This window comes from Chionomys nivalis, chromosome 9 (genome assembly GCF_950005125.1).
Source record: "Chionomys nivalis chromosome 9, mChiNiv1.1, whole genome shotgun sequence".
Lineage (NCBI taxonomy): Eukaryota > Metazoa > Chordata > Mammalia > Rodentia > Cricetidae > Chionomys > Chionomys nivalis.
The window spans coordinates 88178319-88184318 of NC_080094.1; positions in this window are offsets into that span (position 1 = coordinate 88178319).

Below are 6000 nucleotides of genomic sequence, written 5' to 3' on the forward strand. Positions count from 1 at the left end.
GTTTTGCTCTCAAAATGAGATTTGGTGCCATCTACGGGCAACAGAAGGAAGAGGCAGAGAGATGGATCAGTGCTTAAGAGCATTGGCTGCTGAGTTTGATGAGGCCAAGTGCAGACATAGAGTCAGGGCAAAGGCCAGGGCCCACGTTATTGTGACTGAATTGGGCAAACGTTTTTTTAGGATGTTAAAGACTCACAGCTCTATCACCATGAGACATCGTGCTTCAGAGACAACACTAAGGAGAGTAAGGCAAGATGGCTAGAAGAAGAAAACACTGGCATGTTCATGTGCCTTAAAGAGAACTCACATCCAAGACAATCAAAGGACTACAAACACCAGCAAAATGTTAACGAATTTAAAGCCAGAGAAACAATTTATCCTGATCTCCTCTATGAGGTACATGAACAGCCAATAGGTCCATGGAGACCCCTGTACTCCACATGTTAGGGGAATGCAGATGTGATCCACACACCACATTGAGTAAACCTGGTTTAGTTAAAGAAGTTGAAAAACGGGTCGGAGAGATGGCTCAGTGGTTAAGAGCATTGCCTGCTCTTCCAAAGATCAGAAGTTCGATTCCTGGACATCACATAATTGCTTCAAAATGAGGTTTGGTGCCCTCTACTGGAAGCAGAAGGAAGAGGCAGGAGAGATGTCTTGGTGGTTAAGAGCATGCCTGCTGAGTTTGATGAGGCCAGGGCCCAGGTTGATGGGACTGAATCAGGCAAAACATTTTGTTAGGATAATAAAGACTCACAGCTCTATCACCATGAGCCAGCAAGCTTCAGAGACACCACCAAGAGGAGTAAGGCAGGATGGTTAGAAGAAGAAAATACTAGCATGTTCATGTTCCTGAAGAAGATCTCAAATCCAAGACATACAAAGGAAAAAACAACAACAAAAGCTTAACCAATTTAAAGCCAGTGGAACAATTTGTCTAGACCTCCCCTATGAGGTACACGAATGACCATCAGATCCATGGAGACCCCTGTATTTCAAATGTTAGGAAAATGCAGATGTGATCCACACATCACTGAGTACGTCTGGTTTAGGTAAAGAAGTAGAAAAACGGGTTGGAGAGATGGCTCAGTGTTTATGAGCATTTCGTGCTCTTTCATCCTCCTGTGTCCAATTTCATGCAAACACATAATGGCTCACAACCATCTTCACTGAGGTCTTGTGCCCTCTTGGATGCAGAAAGAAGCGCTCGAGAGATAGCTCAGTGGTTAAAAATCCTGGCTGCCCTTCTAAAGATCAGAAGTTCGATTCCTGGCAACCACAGTTTTGCTCTCAAAATGAGGTTTGGTGCCATCTACTGGCAACAGAAGGAAGAGGCAGGAGAGATGGCTCAGTGCTTAAGAGCATTGCCTGCTGAGTCTGATGAGGCCAAGTGCAGACATAGAGTCAGGGCAAAGGCAAGGGCCCACGTTATTGTGACTGAATTAGGCAAACTTTTTTTAGGATGTTAAAGACTCACAGCTCTATCACCATGAGCCATCGTGCTTCAGAGACAACACTAAGGAGAGTAAGGCAAGATGGCTAGAAGAAGAAAACACTAGCATGTTCATGTGCCTTAAAGAGAACTCACATCCAAGCCAATCAAAGGACTACAAACACCAGCAAAATGTTAACCAATTTAAAGTCAGAGAAACAATTTATCCTGACCTCCTCTATGAGGTACATGAACAGCCAATAGGTCCATGGAGACCCCTGTACTCCACATGTTACGGGAATGCAGATGTGATCCACACACCACATTGAGTATACCTGGTTAAGTTAAAGAAGTTGAAAAACGGGTCGGAGAGATGGCTCAGTGGTTAAGAACATTGCCTGCTCTTCCAAAGATAAGAAGTTCGATACCTGGACATCACATAATTGCTTCAAAAAGAGGTTTGGTGCCCTCTACTGGAAGCAGAAGCAAGAGGCAGGAGAGATGTCTTGGTGGTTAAGAGCATGCCTGCTGAGTTTGATGAGGCCAAGACAGACATACAGCCAGGGCCCAGGTTGTTGGGACTGAATCAGGCAAAACATTTTGTTAGGATAATAAAGACTCACAGCTCTATCACCATGAGCCAGCATGCTTCAGAGACACCACGACGCAGAGTAAGGCAGGATGGTTAGAAGAAGAAAATACTAGCATGTTCATGTGCCTGAAGAAGAACTCCCATCCAAGACATACAAAGGAACAAACACCAACAAAAGCTTAACCAATATAAAGCCAGTGAAACAATTTGTCTAGACCTCCTCTATGAGGTACACGAATGGCCAACAGGTCCATGGAGACCCCTGTACTTCAAATGTTAGGAAAATGCAGATGTGATCCACACATCATTGAGTACATCTGGTTTAGGTAAAGAAGTTGAAAAACGGGTTTTAGAGATGGATAAGTGTTTAAGAGCATTTCTTCCTCTTTCATTCTCCTGTATACAATTTCAAGGAACCACATTATGGCTCACAACCATCTGCACTGAGGTCTTGTGCCCTCTTGGATGCAGAAAGAAGCGCTCGAGAGATAGCTCAGTAGTTAAGAATCCTGGCTGCCCTTCTAAAGGTCAGAAGTACGATTCCTGGCAACCACAGTTTTGCTCTCAAAATGAGATTTGGTGCCATCTACTGGCATCAGAAGGCAGAGGCAGGAGAGATGTCTTGGTGGTTAAGAGCATGCCTGCTGAGTTTGATGAGGCCAAGTGCAGACATACAGCCAGGGCCCAGGTTGTTGGGACTGAATCAGGCAAAATATTTTGTTAGGATAATAAAGACTCACAGCTCTATCACCATGAGCCAGCATGCTTCAGAGACACCACCAAGCAGAGTAAGGCAAGATGGTTAAAAGACGAAAATACTAGCATGTTCATGTGCCTGAAGAAGAACTCACATCCAAGACATACAAAGGAACAAACACCAACAAAAGCTTAACCATTTTAAAGCCAGTGAAACAATTTGTCTAGACCTCCTCTATGAGGTACACGAATGGCCATCAGATCAATGGAGACCCCTGTACTTCAAATGTTAGGAAAATGCAGATGTGATCCATACATCATTGAGTACATCTGGTTTAGGTAAAGAAGTAGAAAAACGGGTTGGAGAGATGGCTCAGTGTTTAAGTGCATTTCGTGCTGTTTCTTCCTCCTGTATCCAATTTCAAGCAAACACATAATGGCTCACAACCATCTGCACTGAGGTCTTGTGCCCTCTTTTGCATGCAGAAAGATGCGCTCGAGAGATAGCTCAGTGGTTAAGAAGAATGGCTGCCCTTCTAAAGGTCAGAAGTTCGATTCCTGTCAACCACAGTTTTGCTCTCAAAATGAGATTTAGTGCCATCTTCTGGAAACAGAAGGAAGAGGCAGGAGAGATGGCTCAGTGCTTAAGAGCATTGCCTGCTGAGTTTGATGAGGCCAAGTGCAGACATAGAGTCAGGGCAAATGCCAGGGTCCACATTATTGTGACTGAATTAGGCAAACGTTTTTTGAGGATGTTAAAGACTCACAGCTCTCTCACCATGAGCCATCGTGCTTCAGAGACAACACTAAGGAGAGTAAGGCAAGAAGGCTAGAAGAAGAAAACACTGGCATGTTCATGTGCCTTAAAGAGAACTCACATCCAAGACAATCAAAGGACTACAAACACCAGCAAAATGTTAACCAATTTAAAGCCAGAGAAACAATTTATCCTGACCTCCTCTATCAGGTACATGAACAGCCAATAGGTCCATGGAGACCCCTGTACTCCATATGTTACGGGAATGCAGATGTGATCCACACACCACATTGAGTATACCTGGTTAAGTTAAAGAAGTTGAAAAACGGGTCGGAGAGATGGCTCAGTGGTTAAGAACTTTGCCTGCTCTTCCAAAGATCAGAAGTTCGATTCCTGGACATCAATAATTGCTTCAAAATGAGGTTTGGTGCCCTGTACTGGAAGCAGAAGGAAGAGGCAGGAGAGATGTCTTGGTGGTTAAGAGCATGCCTGCTGAGTTTGATGATGCCAAGTGCAGACATACAGCCAGGGCCCAGGTTTTTGGGACTGAATCAGGCAAAACATTTTGTTAGGATAAAAAAGACTCACAGCTCTATCACCATGAGCCAGCATGCTTCAGAGTCACCACCAAGCAGAGTAAGGCAGGATGGTTAGAAGAAGAAAATACTAGCATGTTCATGTGCCTGAAGAACTCACATCCAAGACATACAAAGGAACAAACACCACAAATCTTAACCAATTTAAAGCAAGGGAAACAATTTGTCTAGACCTCCTCTATGAGGTACACGAATGGCCAACAGATCCATGGAGACCCCTGAACTTCAAATGTTAGGAAAATGCAGATGTGATCCACACATCATTGAGTACATCTGGTTTAGGTAAAGAAGTAGAAAAACGGGTTGGAGTGATGTCTATGTGTTTAAGAGCATTCCGTGCTCTTTCTTCCTCCTGTATCCAATTTCAAGCAACCACATAATGGCTCACAACCATCTGCACTGAGGTCTTGTGCCCTCTTTTGTATGCAGAAAGAAGCGCTCGAGAGATAGCTCAGTGGTTAAGAATCCTGGCTACCCTTCTAAAGGTCAGAAGTTCGATTCCTGGCAACCACAGTTTTGCTCTCAAAATGAGATTTGGTGCCATCTACGGGCAACAGAAGGAAGAGGCAGAGAGATGGATCAGTGCTTAAGAGCATTGGCTGCTGAGTTTGATGAGGCCAAGTGCAGACATAGAGTCAGGGCAAAGGCCAGGGCCCACGTTATTGTGACTGAATTGGGCAAACGTTTTTTTAGGATGTTAAAGACTCACAGCTCTATCACCATGAGACATCGTGCTTCAGAGACAACACTAAGGAGAGTAAGGCAAGATGGCTAGAAGAAGAAAACACTGGCATGTTCATGTGCCTTAAAGAGAACTCACATCCAAGACAATCAAAGGACTACAAACACCAGCAAAATGTTAACGAATTTAAAGCCAGAGAAACAATTTATCCTGATCTCCTCTATGAGGTACATGAACAGCCAATAGGTCCATGGAGACCCCTGTACTCCACATGTTAGGGGAATGCAGATGTGATCCACACACCACATTGAGTAAACCTGGTTTAGTTAAAGAAGTTGAAAAACGGGTCGGAGAGATGGCTCAGTGGTTAAGAGCATTGCCTGCTCTTCCAAAGATCAGAAGTTCGATTCCTGGACATCACATAATTGCTTCAAAATGAGGTTTGGTGCCCTCTACTGGAAGCAGAAGGAAGAGGCAGGAGAGATGTCTTGGTGGTTAAGAGCATGCCTGCTGAGTTTGATGAGGCCAGGGCCCAGGTTGATGGGACTGAATCAGGCAAAACATTTTGTTAGGATAATAAAGACTCACAGCTCTATCACCATGAGCCAGCAAGCTTCAGAGACACCACCAAGAGGAGTAAGGCAGGATGGTTAGAAGAAGAAAATACTAGCATGTTCATGTTCCTGAAGAAGATCTCAAATCCAAGACATACAAAGGAAAAAACAACAACAAAAGCTTAACCAATTTAAAGCCAGTGGAACAATTTGTCTAGACCTCCCCTATGAGGTACACGAATGGCCATCAGATCCATGGAGACCCCTGTATTTCAAATGTTAGGAAAATGCAGATGTGATCCACACATCACTGAGTACGTCTGGTTTAGGTAAAGAAGTAGAAAAACGGGTTGGAGAGATGGCTCAGTGTTTATGAGCATTTCGTGCTCTTTCATCCTCCTGTGTCCAATTTCATGCAAACACATAATGGCTCACAACCATCTTCACTGAGGTCTTGTGCCCTCTTGGATGCAGAAAGAAGCGCTCGAGAGATAGCTCAGTGGTTAAAAATCCTGGCTGCCCTTCTAAAGATCAGAAGTTCGATTCCTGGCAACCACAGTTTTGCTCTCAAAATGAGGTTTGGTGCCATCTACTGGCAACAGAAGGAAGAGGCAGGAGAGATGGCTCAGTGCTTAAGAGCATTGCCTGCTGAGTCTGATGAGGCCAAGTGCAGACATAGAGTCAGGGCAAA